The sequence below is a fragment of the Lutra lutra genome, chromosome 1, assembly GCF_902655055.1.
Source record: "Lutra lutra chromosome 1, mLutLut1.2, whole genome shotgun sequence".
Taxonomy (NCBI): Eukaryota; Metazoa; Chordata; class Mammalia; order Carnivora; family Mustelidae; genus Lutra; species Lutra lutra.
This window is the reverse complement of record NC_062278.1, coordinates 178,469,380-178,494,593: the sequence shown is the minus strand read 5'-3', so window position 1 is coordinate 178,494,593 and position 25,214 is coordinate 178,469,380. Positions and strand designations below refer to the sequence as shown.

General features: G+C 36.7%; 1 protein-coding gene across 7 annotated transcripts in view; it reads left to right on the top strand.

Annotated features, from left to right (window-relative positions):
- The window catches only part of CNTN4 (contactin 4), a 963,126-nt gene that overhangs the window by 401,686 nt on the left and 536,226 nt on the right, over positions 1–25,214 (top strand). The window contains exon 1 of one of the 7 annotated variants that reach the window (XM_047746467.1): positions 6,771–6,925. The exons of the other annotated variants lie outside the window; for them this stretch is intronic. The gene's annotated coding sequence lies outside the window, so the exon portion shown is untranslated. Of the gene's footprint in view, positions 1–6,770; positions 6,926–25,214 lie in introns of those variants that run through there. 7 annotated transcript variants of the gene reach the window in all.

Here is a 25,214-nt window from a genome sequence, read left to right as displayed (position 1 = left end):
CAAATTTACAAACTTAGAACCACTGGTTTACTCTGGGCAAACACACTGAGGATCATTTTCAGATATGAACATGATTGGAAAAGAAAATATTGTCAACAAAGAAAAATAACTGTTCCACATGATAAAGTTTTAGAAAACCCAAATCTGCTACATATTAGCTGTGAGCCCTTGGACAACTTATTCAACATTCTTGGTTCTCAGTGTCTTTATCTATGAAATGAGAGTCGTAAGACATCTACTTCACAAGGTTGTAGTGAAAATTAAAGTAGATAATCATTAGAAAATGTGTAACTGATTCTGACATGTAATAAGCATCTGAAATGATAGTGCGTAGCAGAAAAATATATATATCTCTAGACAGAAGCCATCCTTCTATATTCTGCACTGCTCAGAATTAAATCTGTAATATCTTCCCCCACCCACCCACCAAAGCAGTAAGAAAATTTATTTTGAAATTGCAGAGACCCAACTAAATATATCACTTAGCACGAGGGTGGATTTATACTGTAGCATTACATGTGATTCTGTGGCTATATCATGTAGACTACCTAGATTCTGGATTCCTAGAATTAAAGGTTGATTTTGCTATATTTGTCATTTGTTTTCAATATTTCTATACCATATTGACAAAAAAAGTAGAAGGATATGAATTTAGACAGTGGTTTCCCTGAAAAGAACTTTAAAAATGTCTACTTAAAGAGAGTTTTGGATTCTGCCTTAATCTCTGATTCATGTTGTTCTAAAATTAAGCCCGTTTCTCTGTATCTGGGATGCATTTTGGGGGGGAAAAAACAGTAACCTATCTTCTTAAAGCATGTGCAAAAGAAGGAAGGCATCTTACTCCTCTTTCACACTCCATGAAATGTTAAGAACAGACTTTGCTTAGTGTAATCAGTTATTCACTTTTCTTCTAATGTAACACTGTAATAATCTTAAGAAATAGAGAACTTTTTTGGATTTAGTTCTCTTTCTGCCAGTCTTCTTGAACAACTTTTTCCTCATGTCGTTCCATCTGCAACAGATCTAAGGGGAGATAGTTTCTCTTTAAGAAACAGAGGTGATCCGAGTCTCCTCCTGTAAAAGCCTGCACAGGGCTTTTTGCAGTTGATGGAAGGGATGCCAACAAGTAAAATGAAAAGCTCCTGCCATCTACCTAGTGCCTACACTCCCTGGAGCCAACAAAAGAGCTCAGCACCAGAGCTGAAGAGCCTACAGGGCACTACATTAGTGATAAAGCTGATTATAAATAATAATGACCTTAGTGGATGATGAGAAATGCAGTAAACTTTTTCTGAGCCAGGCAAGATGATGTAGGGGATACAGTATAAATGCATGAAGTTTGTAAGGAAAGCAGATGCTGAGAGATTTTATTTCTCTTCTCGGTAATTTAAATGGACAATGAATTTAGTGGGTGCTCAGTAAATTTTTGTTGAATGAGTAAGTAAACAAGAGTTTTTAAAAAACTGAGTTCTTAATGGAAGTCCATAAATTGAAGCATATTTGCATTTAATTCCAATTCTCTACTTAAACTCTATTTCAAGAGTAAGATCAGATTCCTGACATGGGAACATAGAAAAGGATGTCCATCTGTTTAGGGACAAAGAGATAGAAAGAAAACACATATACAGAATTAGATGGAGTTAACTAGCTAAAGAGTTGTCTTCTTTGGTTCCCATGGCAGGGTCTGGTGGGAAAGGGTAACATACAGAGGATCGAGATACATTTTTATTTGTTCTATTTTGTTTTGTGAGAAGCAGGACAGGAAGGTTAGGGCCATATTGGGTACTTGTTAGGATTTGACTTTTTTAGTGACCTTGCCTCTGGTTAGTTGTTCTAAGGCCCTGCTTGTTTGCACTGATAGACTTGGAATTATAGTACTTTATTGGTTTTAGAACTAGCTTACTATACTGAATAACTTTTTTGAAAGCATATTGAAAAGTCTGAAGTTACTTCCAAGTCTAAACAGTGTTTAGTATTGCTACTACAGTTATACTTAGAACAACGCCATTTAAACTTGGGGGGTTTTTAATCTCAGCTCTGAATTCCTAGGAATTCTAACTATGAGGATCCCACATGGTTCCCTTGGGTCAGAGTTTCTCAGATGTGACGTTATTCACATTTCGGGCCAGATAATTTTATTCAGAGTTGGTTATGCATTACAGGATGGTTAGCAGTATCCCTGGCCTCCACCCACTAGATGCTGGTAGCATCCACTGACCCCCTCTGTTGTGGCAGTTAAAAACCAGTCTTTCAAAGCCTCTCTCTTTGTTAAAAGGAAAGCCAGAGTCTTCTGAGTAAAAGGATTTTTTTCTCTTTAGATGATAAGAAAATCTCTATGTGTTCTCTAGCCAATATAATAAGGATAAATCAGTTTTACCCAGAAAGTCAATGAGAAATACTATTTACAAAAGTTTTTCTATAATTTGTCTCTCCCTGCTCTCCCTCTCTACACACACACGTGCGCGCGTGCAGGCACCCACAGACCCGCGCATGTGCGCACACCTTCAATTAATAGACATTTTTTGATAATGGTTACTCCACATGTCTGAGCAATTTGTAGCAGATAAATATTGAGGCATGTTATATTTTTATCTAGCTCATGGACCAATTTTATGTCATTGTTACATAATATTTAAAATGGGCTATTTTGGGGGCGCCTGGGTTGTTCAGTACTTAAGTTTCTGTCTTCTATTCAGGTCATGATCCCAGGGTCCCCACATCGGGCTCTCTGCTCGGCGGAGAGCCTGCTTTTCCCTCTCTCACTCCCACTGCTTGTGCTCCCTTTCTTACTGTGTCTCTCTTTGTCAAATAAATATATAAAATCTTATAAATAAATAAAGATAAATAGGTAAAATGGAATTTTTTTTTTCCAAAGACTGTTTTAATTTTGTGATCCTGGTCTCTCTGAGTCACTGTTATAGGAATCGGATTACTTCTTGGAAAACAAATAAGGCCACAGACTTTCTCATGTGGATCCATACTTTTGTCTTGCTCTTTGATTACTTTATTACTGGCCCCATTGCTTTTGATTGGAAAAGAAAGTCCAGTCCAGCTGCTTAGATTGTCATTCCAGTGGGTGCCCTGGGCAGATTTCTGAACCATTTATTCTTTTGAAATTTTGTTCTCAGCTGGAGAAATGTCACAGTTGTCTTAGCTTTTGACTCTGGCTTTTAGTGAGTGAGGAAAGGAATAGGAAATAAGATCACTTTCTAGAAGAAACAATGAGCAGTTGTATGCCTATCAGGTGACTTACTGCTGAAGATTCCAAAACATTAAAAAATATTGATTAAGTTTCAACCTGTCGGGAAATTACTGCCATAACTTTCATTTTGCCCCTAGATTTGCTGAGGCTCAGAGCTGTGTTTAACTTGCTGAATCTTGTATTATGGCCAGAAAGAGACCTCAGGAGCCCCATTCCCCAGGTTCTTATTAGCCTTGACAAGAGTGTTCTTAAAATTGCAGACTCCTCAGAGTCCCAAAGAGATGCAGTTTCTTGCAATTTCTATGCAAAGTCTAAAACAATCTCTGTATATATTTTGGCTTCTGAAATACATTCTGAGGTAATATATCAGGTTATACTATCTCTGTGAAGACAGTTTCTTTTGTTTATAGTTGCTAATCATTTTTCTTTTTCTCTTCCTCTTTGCTATATTTATTTTGACATTAGTGTTGGCTTTGACCTTAAAGGAAAAAAAAAAATACCAGACATTTCCCAGATTTAGGCTTTTATTATAAACCACTTCATATTTTAAATGGTATGTCTCAGGGGAGAAATGTATGAAGAATTGATGGAAGTCAGAAATTTTTAGTTAGTAATTATCACCTACCATTAGAAACAAGTGCAAATCACATGATGTCAAAGTGAATCTATTACATATCATAATCAAAGATGAATCAAAGTAATTACCAGCCAAACAGGGATTGAATAGAACTTAAAACCAATTAAACTATTTATTTCGACTGTACCACTGAATAAACACGTTAGTGTTTTAATTTGCTCCTTTTTTCATTTACTTCAGCAATATGTTTGCTAATATGACTGAGATGCACAATTGCTATTTAATTAACCTATTTTTGTCAGCACCTCACATGAGCTGTGTGAGGTAGACGTGCTAAAGTCTCAATAATAATGAGCCAGATAAAAATAACAAACATGAGATTTATGCCAGTCATTTTACAACTTATGCCAAATTGCAACAATACCCAAAGAAATAAGGAAACAGATTATCTTAGAGAAATTGGATTGAAAATACTTAATGAATCATGTTGAACCAACAAAAAATTACTCAAAAGTTAAGTAAAAAAAAAAAAAAATTAAGTAAAATTTTTGAAAAGTGTAATTATACTGTTTCTTCATCCTCCACTTTGTTTTATTGCTATTAACTATTGACAGTGAGTCTCCTTGAGGCCATAACTGAGTTGGTAATGGACATGAAAATGTCTGGCAGGATGCATTTTCCATGAGCTCCTCTGTCATTGGAGTGAGTTACTTTTCTGGTTCTTGAGTAAGGGATTTTAAAAGTGTCAATTTCCCGTTTATTCCCTAAGGCCAGTACCAAAACCCTAGGATAGTTTGGGTTATTTTGACCTTGTTGATACACCTTTTTCACAAAAGTGAGGTAACTCACAATGTGAAGAGAAGCCATACCTTTCTTTACTTTCAAATAGTAGGAACATAAGAAAGAGGGAGTAATTCAAATAAATATAAAAAGACTCTTTCCCCCACAAAGTGTTGTACTCTGGCAGTTGGCTGATGAAGACAAACATCTACCTGGACTTTCAGCTTTTCATCCAGTTTTACTGACAGATAGACATAATTAGTATAGAATTAGATAAAATAATTTTCTGAACAGTTTTTTTTTCTTTCACACATTTATAATTTACTTACACTTCATAATCAGGATGTCTTCCATTTTCTAAAACTGCTGCTTATTAGCCAACTTATCATGGGACCCAGAAAGGTAACGGAAGCTCCTGCCTTTGGAACAGGTTTTTTGTTTTTGTTTTGTTTGTTTGTTTAAGTATACCTTTATTAAATTTCCATTATTCTTGTTACTGTTAGAAGTGTAATCTAGTGGAATTCTACTTTCTATTTCTTAGAACAAATAGAATGTTATACCTGTGAGAGCCCTCAAAGGTCTGGACCAAGCCCTATTATACAGATAAGAAAACTGAAGCTCAGAAAGGCAAAGTGTCCTAAGGTGAGAATTACAGCTTAGGTTTTCTGGCTCCCTGAATCCCCCTAGCCTCTTTAACACACAGACTCATTAACTTCTAGCCACCGTGTGTGTATAGCACTTTAAATTACCACATAAGTGCCTTGATTACAGCCTTTTAATGAGTGACACAAGAGATCAGGCTCCTTTCTCTCACATGGAATGTTTTACATCCCTAACTCAGATTTGCTTAACTGAGGTCAAATTTACATTAAAGAAGAATCTGCAGGGTCTAGCAGGTAGCATGTATGGGCAAAAGTGTAGCAGCACCATTTTTGGTGTTCGGTTTGAACGTGTTCATGTTCAGGGTACCTGGGTGGCTCAGTCATTTGAGCATCTGTGTTCAGCTCCAGTCATGATCCCGGGGTCCTGGGACTGAGTCCAGCATAGGGTCACTGCTCAGCAGGGAGCCTGCTTCTCCTTTTCCCTCCGCTGCTCCCCCTGCTTGTGCACTCGCGCTCTCTCTCTCTCTCTGTCAAATAATTTTTTTTTAAAAGATTTTATTTTTATTTATTTGAGAGAGACCGTGAGAGAGAGCATGAGCGAGGAGAAGGTCAGAGAGAGAAGCAGACTCCCCGTGGAGCTGGGAGCCCGATGCGGGACTCGATCCTGGGACTCCGGGATCATGACCTGAGCCGAAGGCAGCTGTCCAACCAACTGAGCCACCCAGGCGTCCCAATAATTTTTTTTTTTTAAGTTCACATTCAAATACTAAAATCTCTGCTTTGCCAAACCCAGCCTGTCCACAGGCAGCTGCTCAGCAGCTCTCGAGTACATCACCGTGTGGACAAGTGATGAGCACTGAGCACTCTTTCAGGTGTGGAAGCACAGTCAGCATCGCAGTTCCTTTTAGAATTCTTGGTGTCCCAAGTACCATGCCAGGCCCTGTTTTGAATAAGCTGGACGGCCAGAACTCAAGAAGATGCATATCTTTGGGGACATAAAATGCACCCATAGAAACCATCTTTAGTCCATCTAGTCTCCCCAAAGTCTAGACCTGCAAAGGATCTACAATTGCATGTCTCAGAAACTCCACAGGGGAAATGAGGCTGCAGCCTGTAACCTTCCCGGGAGCAGGAAAAAAAACAAAAACAAACAAACAACAACAACAAAAACAACAACAAAACAAAACAAAACAAAAAAAACCTAACAGACAAACCAAATCACAGGACAAATCCACCATATGTACCAAACAATCAGTGTAATTATGTTCTATAGTTGAGGAATTACATAAATTGCCCATTGGGAAAGAAACCTTAATCTCTACCCCTCCCTTGAAATTTATAAACAGCTGTGTGGGTCTCTCTATTTTTGAAAGGTTGAACACATTTGATCGGGGAACCAACTTGATTTCCTAATCAGGTTCAATGTGAGCAGAGCCAGTTAGAGATGTGTGTGATTCTCCCAGTGTGCGTCTTTGATTCATGCGCTAATTATGTCGATCCTTTGGGGAACACAGCCACGAAGCTGGGTCCTCCTTGATTAATGCTGGCTGAGAGCCATGCAGCACGCAGCGGAGAGCAGTTCAGCATCTCCAGTCCCAGCTGAGAATATGGTCCCATTATCTCCCAGCTGCCTAAGCAATCCATAAGGGCCTGTTCTGCGTGGATGATCAGTGTAGTGGAAGCAGGGACTTGCTGAGAGCTGAAATCTCTGTTTGATTTGCTGTAACATGTAAAGCGAAACTGGGACGTTTTACTTTACAGTCTGTAAGTATCAGGTTTTTTTTCCCCCTCTTTCTCCCTACAGCTCCATGTGAATGTGACTTTGCAAGCTGCATTTGATTTGCTATTCCATTGCTCTTTGTTGAATCAAGCTGGTGAGACAGAGTGTAATCTGTTTAGAGCTTGCTGTTTCTGTCAGATCTCCTTTATAATTTATTCATACAGGAAAATAAGAGACCTTTCCGAATGCTTTTATAGAAGTTAAAAATATTTGGTTTTATTTTTAATTTGGAAGCATGAGTGTATTGTCTGTGGTGCTCAGGATGGTTAGAGCATATGTTTATCTTCTCTATCTCTGGCCATTGCAAGAAAAATGTAAGTAAAAGTAATGTATACGTAAAGAGATCATCTTACATGCACTTCTGTATAAAAGAAGAGTGTGTCATTATTTCCAGAATTTGTATAAGATAGTTTATTTTGTGGCTCTCTGCTGCCACTAAGAAAGGCAGAAACAGGAAAGTTTCTCCTGTTTTTCAGTTGCATGCTGTTTAAAAACTTTGCCTGGGGTGGGGAGTGGGAGTAATATATTAGGAATATTTGCACATATAAATTGCATATCTCCTTTTTCATGCTGAGGTTCAGTGTTTCAAAATAAGAGTCTATTATTTAGCTCAGTTTTGCTTTTGAATGTGCCACTGTTTATGAAGTAATGTTAATTAAAAAAAAAAAGATTTCAAATCTGAGTTCATTTATCTTTCATGTGTCTCCAAATGCAGTCTATCAAATTAATATTTGTTATCCATGCAAGATGAATTGGTCATGAAAATGATATTAGAAATTAATATTGTTGATAATGTTTGCATGGTGTCTCTCAAATGATCAATGGCTTAGTGAAATTAAAGATTGTTATCACTAAGAAAAGGGATATGTGGATTTTTTGTCTGGGTTTCCCTATCCTAAATATAAATCACACTTTTCTTCCTGGATCGAACATAGAACAATTGAGCTGTTGTAAGAATAGAATTTGATTATAAGAGGCTTGAGCTTGAACCAATGGCCAGAGCTTATATGGGCCAAAATGAACTTGACATCATTCATACCTTAAAAGGGGAATCAAAGTGTCCTCATTGAGCTTGAGACCATGGAGCCAGAGGATCCTGTAATTTCCAGAGTGGAAATACAATTTTCCTGAATAGACAGTAAGTTCTCAGAGCAGAGAAAAACCACAGGCTGTGAAGTATGAAAGTGTCTCACTGGTGGGGACAGAGTTTGTTCTCATTAGATTTGGTTGAAAGGAATGATACAAGGGAGAAAGGACTCAAACTAGATGGTTGTCTACACGAGCACAGGAGTTTTCAGGGCTTGAGGTTTGGAGGGAAAAGGTAACAAGCCAATAAAGAACGCTTAACATCTGGCCAGATGGAGCAAAAGGAGAATGGCTGTGTTAACCTCTGGGTAGCGAACGGTCCCAAGGCTGTCCTTGCAGAGAAGTCTGTTTTCTGGGGGAAAAAAAGAAACAAAAACCAAAAACAAGTGTGTTGAAGGATGTGATTCACTCAAATCTGAAATGTACGCAAATGGTTTTGATGGTTACAGTTCCTCTAAACAAAAGAATGGCATCATGCCTTCTGAAACCGAGCTGACTTTTGCAGGCGATAGTTACTGAGGAAGCCTCGGCTATATTTTAGAACAAAAATTGTTGGTGTTTTTCTAACTAGTGCAAGGATATGATCTTGCAAAGATGTTGTCTTATTTAAAATTATAAGAGAGAAGGTAGTCCTGATTTGTGGGTGTGTGTGTGTCGGGTGGGAATTTTTGCCGTTTGTAGAGAAGTATTTTCCTAAAGTAATTAAGTTTGATTTTTATTGTCCATTCGAACGTTTAGAAATTTCACAGCCTATGATATTAAACATTTTTTGTGGCTGTTCACCACGGAGCTGTAGGAGATTTAGCAAGATTTATAGTGTGCTTCTGTTACTTTAGAAATGTTTTGATTATTTTCTAAAAATTGGGACACTCTCTCCCTAATTGTGCTTCATCTGTAGAAAAGGGGATTGGATGTTCCATGGGTTAGTTTAGGGTCTGGTCGTTTGACAGATGGGGAAGTCATATGGGTGTTAAATATGCCTTGTAAGAGGTGCTTTTAAAGCTCTGGTGATTTAATTGGTCTTCAAAGTAAATGTAAAATGTTAGAAGTAATAAAGGAAAAGTCTTACATTTAATATGTAAAGATCGTATGTCTCTGTGTTTGCGTGCATAGAAATCCACCCAACATGCCTGGTAGATAGTTTCTGTGCTACTCTGACTACAGTACCCCTCAGGATTGAGAAGGTGCTGAGGTTGAACAAAGTGGAAGGAATCCTGACAAGGGGCACATGAGTAGAAAGTAAAGCCCCTGGCAGTGTGTGCTGTGGGCACTTGGCAAATGTTTTGTCTGTCCCCAGAGGCGACACAGCTAAGCACAAAGAGGACTTCACAGCATCCTCATAAGCAGGTCCTCCTTGCTCACAAACTGTGCTCCAGCCCTCTGTGACAGGTTGGGTCAGCAAATGTGAGGTGCAGATTGAAGCTCTGTGAACTACCTCTAAAATAACTTCCAAGTGAATATGATGGAACAAAAAATGAATTTAATAGCCCTGAAAATTTGGGCAGATTTTAAATGTTAGCAAGCCTTGTCTATTATGCATTGTCAAAGAATCTACTCAATGGATTATCAATAACTGTAGAAGCTTGAGTTAAGCTCTTTCAAATTGCTGTGCAAGTTCTAACAAGCCACTTTACCTCTCTGTGCCTCAGCATTTCCCTGTAAAACTAGATATGATTTCTAAGATACTTTCTAGGTTAGGGAAGTCTATGATCCCATGACACTTCAGTTTTAACCTCTCACTCACTCCTGGAAAGTCCTTCAAATTGTCCAGGGACTGAGTGAAATGCGATTTAAATGTCATCTGATGCAAAATATTACTAGGATTCTTTCTTTTCTTCCTTTCTCTTTGCTTTCTCTCTTTTCCCTATTCCCTTCCTTTCTTCTTCTTTCTCTTTATCCGTATTCCCTCCCTTTTTACCCTTGTCCCCTGTTCCCCTCTCCCCCATTTTTATTAGTGAGTTGTTATAAAATCAAAAAGAAATGAAGTTGGGAATGCCTGTTCTTTTGATCTGTTTGTTTGCCTCCTTCTCTTCTGAGAGATCATCAAGGTGTAAATAAGGTATATAATGATGTTCTGCTCTGTTGTGTATTAAATTTACTTAATCCTAGACATGATTTTGCAGAAGGGACCTGAAAGTTATAGATATGAATATATGTGTGTCTAGATTGTTCATATAAATTTCTAAAGTAAGAGAATATCTTATCTCATAGATTTGAGGTGATTAAACAGGATTTATCCAAGTGTGTTAAGCTAACAATATTTACTTTAAAATTAAAACAAAAACAATTTCATAACTGAATGTACACTTCAATGTAGCTAGGTGCTAAAGAACTAAAGAGCTTGATTTAAAAAAAAAAAAAAAAGATGTACCAAGGATTTTTATTTTTCCCCAAGAAATGACAGTCTTATTTAATAGTATAGAAAAGAAAAGCCATAAATGATTAAGAAATAGAGTTAAGAAATAGAGTTGACCTTTGAACAGCTAAGGTGTTAGGCGCTCTGATCCCCTGCACAGTCAAAAATCTTTGTATAACTTTTGACACCCCCAAAACTTAATTACCAATAGCCTAATGTTGACCAGAAGCCTTCCAAGATAACATGAACAGTTGATTGACACATATTTTGCATGTTATATGTCCCTGCACAGTTGAAAATTACACAAACTTTGGACTCCCCCACAACTGAACTTCCAAGAGCCTACTGTTGACCAGAAGCCTTATTGATAACATAAATAGTTGATTAACATATATATTATATGTATTATATACAGTATTCTTTTTTGTTTGTTTTAAGATTTTATTTACTTATTTGACAGAACAAGAGCATGAGCATAAGCTGGCGAAACAGCAGGCAGTGGGTAGAGTGAGGCAGGGAAAGAGGGAGAAGCTGCGGGAGGGGGAGAGGCAGGCCCTCCCAATAAGCAGAGAGCCAGATACAGGGCTTGATCCCAGGACCCTGGGATCATGACCTGAGCAGAAGGCAGACTCTTAACCAGCTGAGCCACCCAGGTGCCCCTATATACTGTATTCTTAAAATAAAGTTAGCTAGAGAAAAGAACACATTTTTAAGAAAATCATGAGGAAGAAAAGTACATTTATAGGACTATATAAAAAAATAAAATAAAAACACCAATAAGGGGACCTATGCAGATGAATAGTGTTCAGGGATCAACTGTATATACCTGACACCATAAGCCAGTGACCAACCTTGTGGAATTTAAGTCAGATAAAAAAAAATTATGGAAAATGTTCTTTGTGGCACTCTTTCTGTGATCTCAGACTATTTATTGCTAGTGAAGAATCAGTTAAAAACTACAAACTATGGATTTACTAATCTCACTACTGATGAGACTTGGGCTTCTTGATGTGCTCAAACCAAATTGTGAGTTAATTCCCTTTGCATGTCTTTACTACAAATACTAGAAGCAGCTAAATTAATTTCAGAATTGATACTTTTTAGTACAAGGATGGCAGTATTTTTTGCTTCTTTCATTGTTAAATGAAATAAAAATACACATTGGCTGGATAACCAGAATGGCACAGAATAATTACAGAATAATATCCTTCCTAACAGTGGACAATATTTATCTATATTTTTAACAACTAGTATACTTGAAGATGGGTGGTAAGTGCCCATTTGAGGACAGTAATAGCTTGGATTGGCTCCACTTCTTATTCTAGAACAGAGTAGTGTTAAGGCAGCTTTTAAATGGAAGTTGAAATATTAATTTTTCCCTCAAATTTTACCATTAGGAAATCCCTGTATATGTGGCTTCCTACTCTCAAGTTTGAATATTAATGTTATTCCTTATTGAGCTTGTAGACTATATTTGATGTGATCCATGCAGAGTATAAAATTAATTTTCCAAATCTCATAATATTGGGTAGATAGCCTGGCTTTTCAGGCAGCCGGCCGTGTTGTAAGTAGAATCAGTAACGTGACACAATTCCTCTATTTTATAGTCGTGCATCCTTCCATGACCAAAATGATTTGTACTTATGGACTATTTCTATGCAAAAAATATAATGGTGACAGACAGGTTTGATAATTTGTGGCTTTCAGACCCTTGATTATAAAGTTACCAGGCAGCTCCAGGAGCTCTGCTTTTGGTTTTAAACCAGTGCTTCTGATGACTTGAGATGTTCAATTCAATATCACTTAGTTAATAGCTCCAATGGTTTCTCAGACTGTTTTATTGTGTAGTTAAAAAGGTAGAGTTGTAAATCGGATTTAGACATGGATCTGGGTTTTGTACATGGTTTCGCGTGTCTTCACCTATATTCCAAAGTAGGAACGAGAGTCCTTCTGCATATTAGCATGAAATCTCTCTGTTGTTTCAAGGAAGGAACAGGATGATTTAATACTGAGAGGAGCTATTCAGAAAGAAATGCAAAGGAATAAAGTATTTCTATGGTTAGATATAAAATGCAGGGCTACAGATTCTGAGGATATGACAGAATTTAGAGACACCGCCTGTGCCGGGCAGTTGGCAAAGGGGACTAAAGGAGACATATTTAAGTCTCGCCAGAAGGAACCCTATATCAAGGGATAGAAATGTGAGTGCCCTGGGGGGAAAAAAATGTGAATAAGGAAGTAGAGGAATGAGTATATTGTAGTTGAAAGAGATGTGGCTTTTCTACAGAGGAAAATGGTGTGAGGGAGGAAACATATTGAGTTTAAGGACACCGGGACTAATTCCAAAATAGTTGGCATAGGTATTGTTAAGTTACTGTGCAGATTTTTAAGAAATTTACATCAATGATGAGATACAGAGAAAAAGGAATACTCTTGGCACTTAAATGTACTGCCCTGACAAGCTTTAAAAATATAATTATCTTAAATGTAGTGAGTGTTATGGTACCAGAGGTAGACTGTCTTATTTCAATGAAGGTTTTTGCAGTAGTTATTTTGGATATTGTGTTTACTATGGTAGATATTGGTACACAAGTATATATGCAAATTGTGTAGCTGTATATGTACTTAGGAGTGAATTGTCTGGATCCTTCTCCCAATGTCTGTGTTTATGATCTCCCCTCCCAAGACATACCCACACACCATTTATATGTGTTATCCTAAATTGTCTCAGGACATGGGGTAGATGCCTGAGTCCCAGGAGGTTAGTTTTATTAAATCCTTTGACAGCTCAAGAGGTCAATTTAAAATTCTTTTTATTGGGTGTAATATTACACAATACTGAATGACTTCTTAAAATCATTTCCTTTCAATTCTCTTCAACTGAGTATGGTGTTGAGATTAATATATTTAGGTCTCTCAAACATTCAGATAAATTCCTTTATCTACTACACATGATCCTCTAAATGAGTCATGACACTAATTACACACAGTCGTGTGTAAGAACGCACAACTGAGAATTCAGTGCATTTGTATATCTTTCAGACTGGTAGAGTTGCTCACACACAGGCATCATGCCTGACACCAGAGGGGAAACAACCACCATCTCCCAGAAGAGAACAAATTATGTGTTCAAACATGGTCTCTGGCATCTTTATGATGTGTGTGCTAAGTGTGAATCTGGTAATTTAAGGTGTGTGACTCTTCCTCCCATCCAGCTGTCTGGCCATTGCTCAGGGAGAAGAATAGCAGCAGATTTAGACTGACACGGTCCTTCCCTGGAGTCCCCCTCCAACTCTCCCAGCAGGAACCCACAAGGGTATTACTTGATTGCTGTTGTTAACCTCTCTTGTAGTATTATATTTCTTGTTGAAAGTACCTTTTGTGGCATGTGAGTACATTTAAGAGATGTGAAACTTGAAAAATGACTTTACGTTTAAACCTTCTTACTTAAATTATGAGGAGAAAAACAGTTTCTCAGGCTAACTGATGTATGTGTATGTGTATACATCTAAGCTAAAATCTTGGTGGAAATTTTTGTTCATCAAGAGCTGGTTGAATGATTAACATTGGTTTTAGTGGTATTTTTTTTCGAGATCATTTTCATATCTTGTAAATGATAGTCAAGATGTTTATGTAAAGTGATAGAGTAAAATATTTCACCTGAGAAACATTTTCGAGTATATGACACTTTTCAGTCTCAAAGTATTCTGGAAGGTAGAACTAGGAACGTGTTTGGAAGTCTGGCGAAGGTTCTGATAATTCTACAAAAGTAACTGTTTTAATAAAATTTGGACTTCACGTGGGAATTTTTCCAAAATTGTGAAGCAGATACCTTTGGTGGAATATGTGATAACTTTAGGCAATATCTATCTAGGTAGGTTTTTTAATGAATGTGTTAATGGAAAAATATGTAACTTACAAATAAAATACATTTTATAGATATAATTGCTTAGGACAAGCCTGAGATGTTTTTTACTTTTTAATTTAATTTATTTTATTTTTTTTTTTTTTGGATAAGCACTTCTAGAACTCGTTCTTGAATATGGCAGACCATGTCTCATACAAGTCACACTGCCATAGGTTATTTCCTGTGTGTTCAAGGATGGCCAGCCTAGCAAACAAGGAGACAGGGACTGGAAATCATGGGATTTCCAGCCTGAAGTTATCTACAGATTGTCTCATCTGACTCTCTTCTAATGGGCTTGGATGCTTACCCAAGATAAAATGGTGGTCTGGTAGTATGACTAGGAATGGAGCCTAGGGTTTCCAGAGCTCCATACAGTGCTCTTTCCCTGACAAGAGACCGACTCTTGAGTTTCTCTTCAGATTTTATGCACATTTCAAGATGTAAGAACTCTGAGAGCCAGAGAATCCAAGAACAAAGGCCTGTAGAAGCCAGACTGAAAACATGAATGAATGAAGTAGACCACGGGTCAAAAAATAAGGAATCCACAGAGTCATGTCAGAATAGCATGTAAGTGTTCCTCCTACGTGCTATTGTTACATAGGATTGTGAGCCTAGTGTTGCCACATGTCAAAAATTTTAAATGTTATTATTTTTTAAATGTTGGAAGCCAAAACACAGCCATCTGATCCATACCCATGCAGTTTACATCCTCTGTTAAAAGGTATTTGAAAGACTACTCAGTGATGGGGGAGAAACCATGGGCTTTTACAGCACGAGGTAGCATGTAGCCTACTTACAAGATGAAAAGTACATTAACAATGCATTCTATGTACTTTCAGGGAGGAATTTAAAAGAACAGAACAAAGCATACTGGGATTCCTGTAAAGCTTGTTTTAAACTGTATCAGGTCTCATGAATTGTCCATTTGTACGGGTCAAATTTAAGAACTCATATTTTACTGATAAAAAGATGAAGTAGATCACACAGATTTCAATAAATAAACATATTTTTCTATACCTCAGTAATTTAGTTTAATACACTACAATTGTAGTTATTGGTTTTATTAACATGTAATATTTTTCTTTGATTTTTATTTGGCACTAAAGTTGCCCAACGGAATTTATACTGCTTTAAACGGGATAAGTAGATTATTCATTTTTTTTCCTTCCTTCCCTTTTCTTTCTTTCTTTCTTTCTTTCTTTCTTTCTTTCTTTCTTTCTTTCTTTCAATTTAACTTTCTGTAGACTCTCACGGAGTATGTATCTAATCAAGCAAGTAGAGGAAATCTGCAGACGTTTTGATCACATTTGAGAGACAAAATGATGATCTCATTTCTGCTTGTTTTGACTTCAAGACACAGCCTATATGCTATTTAGTTTTACATAAGATATTTCAGAAGTTATATCTGGTAAAGGAACAAAGAGCATGTGCTTTGATGTTTAGGCATAGACGTTTTCCTTTCAGACCTGTGTGGCTGACAGAATAAGCCAGTTGGGTCCACCTTCAGGACTGCTGACCTACATCCATTCATTCCTTAAAAATTATTAATTAAATGTCGACTATTTAAATTATTAATTAAATGTCACCCTCTTTTACAGTACATACAGCGCTGAACAAAACAACTAAAAAATTGTTTCCCTTATCCAACTAAATGCATTCTACTTGGGCATCTCTCTGTGAAGAAGAGGGAAGGGCGTGTTCTGTAGGCCACCCCTGGGATCTGTGGCAGCCATTTTCTCAGTCTCCACTGCTTCCTTTAACTCCTTTGTCTCTTTGCTCCAGTTAGAAGTCCTGTGTTCTTAAAGTTGATCCTATACGGCCCATATGAAGTGGATGAACAAAACAATCTTCCAGATATTTTTGTGGACCCAAATTTGGTTGGCCTATAATAGCTGAGTAATTGGGGCAAACTCTTTGTTTGTTTATGACTAGGTATTTGTGATTAAGCCACCAAGTTACCAAGGCAGCTCTCCCCCTCTGTTTGCTTTTAAGAGAAAAGCTGACCTCTACCTCCCCAACAGGTTCCTCACAGAGGCTTTCCTTTCTACCTGCTTTAAAAGATTGAGTTGAGCAAGAAGACTAATTTGAAACCTATTTATAACCCATATACCTTCAATATGGGTATAGCCTTCCCTCTCTCCCTAGGATATGTTCTTAAGTAGAGTTGAATTAATATGTGGAGAAACATTTTGAGCTTTTTGGAATAAGGTGTTTTATAACTGCAAAGTGCTGTTAGTATTAAAGGTAATAATTTGTAAGTAAATATTATAGCAACTAGGTGCAAAGGGACTCTTAGTAGACTCTTACATTTTAATGTGTAAAAAGAAAATTGGTACTAAAATATATAGTATCTCTCTGCCTTGTAATTTCTTTCCCAAAGGCTATTCACTTTTCTTTCCCTTATAACTTCCCTTTAGATAACACAGGAGCTTACCTAAGCTTTGAAGTAGTCAGTCAGAGGCACTTATGGAGTAGATGACAGTTTGGTCTTTTTTTTTTTTTTTTCCCTGATTTTTGAGGGCTGAGAACTCTGGAGTGACTAATTGTGGGGGTGTCTGATGTCATATTTTTCAGAGGTAGAAAAGTGGTAGTGCCTCTTACCAGAGAGCTGGCTCTGAGCTTCAGTAAAGTGGTCCGGACCCCATCCTAGGAAACTGAGTGGAATGGTTGTTAATGTTCAGAGCCTTCAGGCTCAATGGCTTTCTAACTCTACTCCTTCAGTTAAACACAGAGCAGTCAAGGATTTATTTCACTGTTAATAGGCAGGCATATCATCTATTGACATAACTGGATTTGGTAAGCATGTGGTTTCCCTAAACAGCTATTATATATTCTGGCAAGTTCAAAGTATATGACCTTACCCACCATCACAATACAAGCTCTTTGCCTTTAATGGTTTAGAAGTACCACCTTCTTTATTACATTTTTATATATTTAATTTTTTTCTTTTTTTTTAAGTTCTAGTATAGTTGACACACAGTGTTAAATTAGTTTTCAGCTTTGCAATATAGTGATTTGATAATTCTATATATTACTCAGTGCTCATCATGATAAGTATGCTGTTAATCCCCTTTACCTATTTCATCCTTCCTCCTCTACACCTTTAGTAATCATGTTTGTACAAACACTGCCTTCCTATACAGAGTTACAGCATGCCTCAGCATTAAATTGATATACTATTTTAACATTAAAGATCTATACTCAGTATTAACAAGGTTGTTGCATTTTCCACAGAGACTCTCACAGATGATGTAGTCTTAAATATCAATTGATTTAGAATATCTCTTAACCTGACATCAATATTGAGGCTTTAGCAAAGCTCTCACATGAGAGATCTGATGTGTTGAACTTTTAATTAATTTAGCAATACAGTATGAATTGTGTTATATTACATTTCTTTTCTCATGTTAATATTACTTAATAGCCATTAGTAGTAAGAAATATGTTATGTCATTGGTCCAAGAGTTCAAATAGTAGATAATGTCCCTGGTAGGAAAATGGTCAACAGTGCTTCTCAAGCATTAATGTGTGAAAATACAGATTCTGACTTAGTGGGACTGCAATGAGGCTTGAGATTCTGAATTTATAATTAGCTCTAAGATGACATTCATGTTGGGGGTTTGTATCACAAAAGAGAAATATGAGTAAAGACCAATTTGAATTCCCTCCTCAGCACACATTGAATTTTATAACTAAGGAATTCTTTTTGGGCATCTTTTTTTTTTTTTTCCCCCTCAACTTTTTCTCACTGTATTGGTATTTGAAATCTGAAAAATATATTAGGTCAACAATTCTATCAGACTGTCAAGTTAAAAGTTGGCGTCTCATTTTATATTTTACTGCTTTATGCCTTCCATCTTTTGCTTTCTATTCTAAGTCGATCTGATAGATCTTTGCCTGGCACCCAATTCTTATGGTTAGTTATTTCAGGACATGTAAAGTAAAAAAATTTTAATATTGTAACTAGGAGAGATGTTTCTCCAGAATCTTAGGAATTGTGATGTATACTAGAGATAGGACAGGCAAGGTCCATAGGAAGTATTCTGAAGTTTTATGAATGATACTATTGTTTGTTTCTTTCTCTTTTATCCTTCAGTTTATGAAAGTGAAATGTAGGCTTTTCTAATTTATGCATGCTCTAGTTTCCTATACAGTGTTTATTTCCCCTTGGTAACATTGCATATTATGTTGCTGCTAGTCATGACAACTGTTGGGGACGTGAGAGTCCTTTCTTTTTTAAACTTTCCTCCATTTGTGACATGATGACAGCTGTCATGGGAATAGGGAAAGATAGAGCAATTTTTCAGAGTCCGTCAAATGAAAGTACATTTATTGCTGTAACTTAATGAAAGTTGCTTCACTGTGACATGTGTCAGAGTCTTTGTGATGCAAGTGTGGAAGGATCTTTTCTGAAAGATTTATGCCTCAAGTCTGGATTTGAGCTGAAAGGACACGACCTTGGCTTTGAACTTACAGAAGGCTACCCCTGTAATAAAATCCAGAGTCAGTATGAAGAGTCAGGAAGGTAAAGGATAAACAACAGCACAGAGCTTCTTTCCAAGAGGTGCATTTATCATGAACAGGGTATGTCTCCTCCACTTTATTTTACCCAGAATTCTCAGAAAATAGGTGGATATTTAGATTGTCATCTGGATGCTTAGAAATCGAGATTAATGCCTGCCTTTTTAAATTTTCATCAAAGTAAGCCTTATTTTATAAAAATATACATGTATTTCCTCATTTTGAAAGGATATTTCTATTATAAAACCCACTGTGAATGTGTGGCATTGTTGAAGAGATTGTGAAAATTAAGAAAAGAAAATTTCTCAAGTAAATATTTATTAAATTGCTTTACTGAGTTATTCATTCATAGTCAATATAATTAACACATTTAAGAAGTAGATGAGTGTTGTCGGTATATTGAGTTGGATAACCATTACCACAATCAATTTTAGAATATATTTATCATCTCCAAAGGAAACCTAGTACCTGTTAGCAGTCCCTTCTGCATTCTTCTAAACCCTCCCTTAACCCTAGAAAAGCACTCATCTATTTTTTGTCTCTATGGATTTACTTCTCCTGGATATTTCCTATTAATGGGATTATTTTATATAGAAGCTCGTATGTGAACTGACTTCTTAGTATCCTGTTTTCAAGGTTTATCCATGTTGCAGTATTTATTAGTACTTCATAATTTTTTTAATTGCCAAATAATATTCCATTATGTTGGCATACCACATTTATCTATCCATTCCTCTGATAATTGACATTTGAGTTGTTTTAGCTTTCTTTGGCTGTTATAAATAATGCCCATAAGAGCATTCATGTACAATTTTTGTGTGGACATGTATCAAGAGTAGCATTAACCGAAGATTTTTTTATAAATATATGTGTACATTTCACCAACACTGAAAAAATAGTGGATTTTTTTTTAATGCAATCTGTAAAAAGTATAAAAGAAAATGCTTTTCAGTGAATAATTCTACTGATCTAAATAATCTTTTTTCAAATTATTTTTTAGTCTCTAGAAAATAAATATTTCCTAAAAGTTTAGTCCCTTCCTTCCAAACTCAGTAGTGGCTTACCACATGAGGATTAAAGATTTGAATACAAGACAGGAAGTTAAATTGCCTATAGAAAGTAAAAACAAGGAATGTATCCCTTCTACTTACTAGGAGCAAGATACATGAAACTTGAATAAAGAAATTTATAGTAGTATGCCTGGCTGGCCCACTTGGTAGAGCATACAACTCTTGATCTCAGAGTTGAAAATTTAAGCTCCATGTTGGGTGTAGAGATTAATTTAAAAAATAAAATAAAATCTTAAACAAAAAAGAATATCTCCAAAATACTTTAGTAATAACACTCAGGGGAAAAGAAGAAGAAGAAGGAGAAGAAGAAGGAGAAGAAGAAGAAGAAGAAGAAGAAGAAGAAGAAGAAGGAGGGGGAGGGGGAGGGGGAGGGGGAGGGGGGAGGGGGAGGAGGAGGAGGAGGAGGAGGAGAAGAAGGAGAAGAAGGAGAAGAAGAAGAAAGAAACTAATTGAATCTCAGTTCAACCTTCAGTGGCTTAAAATATTTGCATTGTAGGATAGGCAACTGTGGGTGAGCTCTGTCAACCATTCTGTGAAATCTGAAGACATAAAAATGTATCAAGTTTGTATTTTCTCATTCCTGAATGTGCCAGCTGAAGTCAGAAAACATAGGACATGCCCATCTTGGAATTAGGTCTTTACTGTGTATCACTGAATATAAAAACCCAGAACAGAACACCTATTAGAGAGGAAGCTATGCACTGGGGATAGTGATGTTATTAATGCAGCATGCACCTTGGAAAGCTGTTTGGATTGCATTTGATTACCACTCCTGTGTATTTGCTATTTTGCAAGTATTCAGTGGGGACTGCTTTTTCTTTTTCCAATTGAAAATAGGTGAGAGGAAGAATATAAACATGTTAGTGATCTGAAATAAAGGTAAGATACTTTGACAAAAATTATCATCCTTGACCTGAATGTTGAAAGATAGTGCAAAAAAATCATATGAAAAATCCATGAAAAAAATAACTAAATGACATATAATACATCATGGTTATACATTTTATTTAATATGCTCTAAAATCAAACAAGCAAGTATTTGACTTAAAATACAGATTATTGCCATGTCTTTATTAACTTTTTTAGGTTTTATTATAATTTTTTTTTAGTAATCTCTATATCCCATGTAGGGCTCAAACGCACTGTCTCAAGACCAAGAGTTTCATGTTCTTTTAACTGAGCCAACTAGGCACCCCTGCCATGTCTTTGTTGTAAATTGTGTAGTTTTTTTTTTTTCTTTTCAATGTTCCAGCATTCATTGTTTATGCACCACACCCACTGCTCCATGCAATATGTGCCCTCCATAATACCCACCACCAGGCTCACCCAACTTCCCACCCCCCTCCCCTCCAAAACCCTCAGTTTGTTTCTTAGAATCCACAGTCTCTCATGGTTCATCTCCCCCTCCAATTTCCCTCAACTCCCTTCTCCTCTCCATCTCCCAATGGCCTCCATGTTATTCTTTATAGTCCACAAGTAAGTGAAACCATATGATAATTGACTCTCTCTGCTTGACTTATTTCACTCAGCATAATCACTTCCAGTCCTGTCCATGTTTATACAAAAGTTGGGTATTCATCCTTTCTGATTGAGGAATAATACTCCATTGTATATATGGACCATATCTTCTTTATCCATTTGTCCAAAGAAGGGCATCTTGGTTCTTCCCACAGTTTGGGGACTGCGGCCATTGCTTCTATGAACTTTGGGGTACAGATGGCCCTTCTTTTTACTACATCAGTATCTTTGGGGTAAATACCCAGTAGTGCAATTGCAGGTTCATGAGGAAGCTCTATTTTTAATTTTTTGAGGAATCTCCACACTGTTTTCCAAAGTGGCTGCACCATCTTGCATTCCCACCAACAGTATAAGAGGGTTCCCCTTTCTCCACATCCTCTCCAACACGTGTTGTTTACTGTCTTGTTGATTTTGGCCATTCTAAATGGTGTTAGGTGGTATCTCAATGTGGTTCTGATTTGAATCTCCCTGATGGCTAATGATGATGAACATTTTTTTCATGGGTCTGTTAGCCATTTGTATGTCTTCTTTGGAGAAGTGTTTGTTTATGTCTTCGGCCCATTTTTTGACATGTTTATCTGTTTTGTGTGTGTTGAGTTTGAGGAGTTCTTTGTAGATCTTGAATATCAGCCCATTGTCTGTAGTTTCATTTGGAAATATCTTCTCCCATTCGGTGGATTGCCTCTTTGTTTTGTTGACTGTCTCCTTTGCTGTGCAGAAGCTTTTGATCTTGATGATGCCCCAAAAGTTCATTTTCGCTTTTGTTTCCTTTGCCTTTGGAAACATGTCTTTTTTTTTTTTTTTTAAGATTTTATTTATTTATTTGACAGAGAGAGATCACAAGTAGACAGAGAGGCAGGCAGAGAGAGAGAGAGAGAGATAGGGAAGTAGGCTCCCCGCTGAGCAGAGAGCCCGATGTGGGCCTCGATCCCAGGACCCTGAGATCATGACCTGAGCCGAAGGCAGCGTCTCAACCCACTGAGCCACCCGGGCGCCCGGAAACATGTCTTGAAAGAAGTTGCTATGCCCGATGGTGAAGAGGTTACTGCTTATGCCTCTAGGATTTTGGTAGATTCCTGCCTCACATTGAGGTCTTTTATCCATTTCAAGTTTATCTTTGTGTGTAGTGTAAGAGAATGGTTGAGTTTCATTCTTCTACACATAGCTGTCCAATTTTCCCAGCACCATTTATTGAAGAGACTGTCTTTTTTCCACTGTGTATTTTTTCCTGCTTTGTTGAAGATTAGTTGACCATAGCATTGAGAGTCCTTATCTGGGCTCTCTACTCTGTTCCACTGGTCTATGGGTCTGTTTTTGTTCCAGTAATTGTGTGTTATTTTAAACTTGTTGAACAAGAAGTAGAAAGATATATTAGTTTATATTTTTCAAAATCTGTCACTAATATTTTGTTGTTTTGTTTACTTTTCATTTTGAAGATTCAAATGTCTTCCATTTAATAAATATTTTTACTAATAAACATGTGATCTGTAACACAATTGGTATTGGCTCTCAGTTTTCTGAAATGATAGAAAATGTATATTCAGAGCTGACTATGACAGATAAACTGAGTAATGAAGGAGATGTTTGAGTAATATCCTTTGGTTCTATGTTTTTGTAGTGATGGATTATATATACAGAATATCAGGTGGAATTAGAAATTAAATTATTTTAGTAATTTTTGTGTATTTTAGTACGCTTTTCACTTACACTCTCACCTACATGTTTGACAAATTTTACCCATGTCTGGAGCTATGGGTGTTTTTCTCCAATTACCCACCTCCCTTCCATACCCATCTCCTTTCCCCACACTCCTTTCTGTCAACCTTCTCAGTTCTGTCTCAAAATTTATTCTCAGAGACATTGAGAATGTGCTGTCCCAGTAGTTCTGACAATTTCTAGTGTTAGGAGAATTAAAAGAAGCTGGTATTTCTGCAGAATGTCAGATAGTTTCTCCTAGGTCTTATGGCAAGCATAAAGGACAAATCCTTTAAATGGCTAAAATTTTCATACTTGGAAAAAAATATCAAAGTAGGAGTCATTCCTAGCAACTGTATTTTTAAAAATCATAGTTTTCAAAATAGAAATTGACAAATAAGGGAAATATAAAGTCAAATAGTTTTAAAACTTCTCATGTCATACATAGGTAACTAGGAGATAAAGAATCTAAGCATAGATATGTATCATTTTCTAATGAACTTGATTTACAGAAACATAAGTGGAGATCAGAATAATTATTCATCACAAAACAAAACTTTTTCACCTTCTTAAAAGAGTAACTACAATAGTCTGCATACTCTTTCTCTATTACATTGATCCACTGCTTCTACTTTGATAGGAAAAAGATATATATCCTCCTGAAGTTTGTTTTCTTTAATATCCCCATGAATATGGATATGTGCGCAGAGGGTGGGAGAGGACTATGGGAGAGGAGGTCATATTATTCTGAAATAAAGGTGGCACTCATAGTCTTAAAAGTGTTCTGAAGGTACTAATGGGGCAGAATACTACAAATCAGAACAGCCCTAGACATTGGTTTATATAATCTTTGTACAAAACTCCAGGTTTTGAGACCTGTTTCCACTGTTGACTTTCTTTGTTGACCTTGGCCATGTGGCATTAACTGTTCTGGACTTTGGTTTCTTCCTTAGAAAATAGAGAAGTTAGGACTGCTTCATCTTAAGATTTGTTCCAATTCTGGCATTCTTTTAGAATGAGTCTGCTTCTAGCAGCAGTGTGAGTGCAGTAGGAATTGAAGCTTTCTTGAAGAAAGCGTTGAACAGGAGACCTTAGCCACGCATTGCTGATGTGAACTCTGGTTTCCTTTTTGGTCATCACAGGTCCCTTGACACAGTTGTACAACTGAAGGCCATGATCTAAGAGCCTTGGCCTAAGTTAAACTTTTTATTTAAAGGTCCTTTAATTGATTACCCTGTCCTCCTTTTTGCTTCTTATCCTGTCACCTTAGAAATATCTGTTAAAAGCTATCATTTTACTCTTTAGGACTGGTACTAAATTAGGAAACAAACAAATATTTCTCCTTGTAGAAACATCCTTGGAATTTGGAGGTAGAATTAAGTCATTGTGTGGACATGTGTACAAAGATTTAGATTTCTTTAATGAAAAACAGTGTTGGGGAGATGAAGATCTTCATACCTCAGCTTATTCTGTCCTAGTAAGCAATGAAAACTCTCTAAGCCTTGCTTCATTTGTTAGGTATCTATATGAAAACAAGTGTTAGATCTTTTTTTTTTTTTTTAAGATTTTATTTATTTAGTTGACAGAGGGAGATACAGCAAAAGAGGGAACACAAGCAGGGGAAGTGGGAGAGGGAGAAGCTGGCTTCCTGCCTAGCAGAGAGACAAATGTGGGGTGGGATCCCAATTCCCTGGGACCATGACCAGAGCCACCCAGGCGCCCCTGTTGGATCTTTTATGTCCTTTCTGATTCTCTTCTTGTGAAATTGTTTGAAATAGGATTAGCTATCAAATTTGTAGATAATTTTTTTTAGTGTTCCTTCCTAAGAGCTATTTCCCCAAAGATGCCTTTCCATCTTGAACTTCAAAAATGAGAGCAACTTAATATAGTATTCCTGATGGCATATCTTTATTCACAGTTACATACATTGTCCTCCCCTTTTAATTCCAACCTCAGTTCTTTCTAAAACTTTTGGTCTCTGATGAAGAAATCCTGCTGTTTTTCTTTTTCCAAAGATGTGTCTCTTTCTCACTATAAGACTCCAGTTTTGAATTTCCTTTTATTTGATCATAGGCTTTTTCTTTGCTTTTTCTCAAATAATCAGTAGACTTTCTTGTATT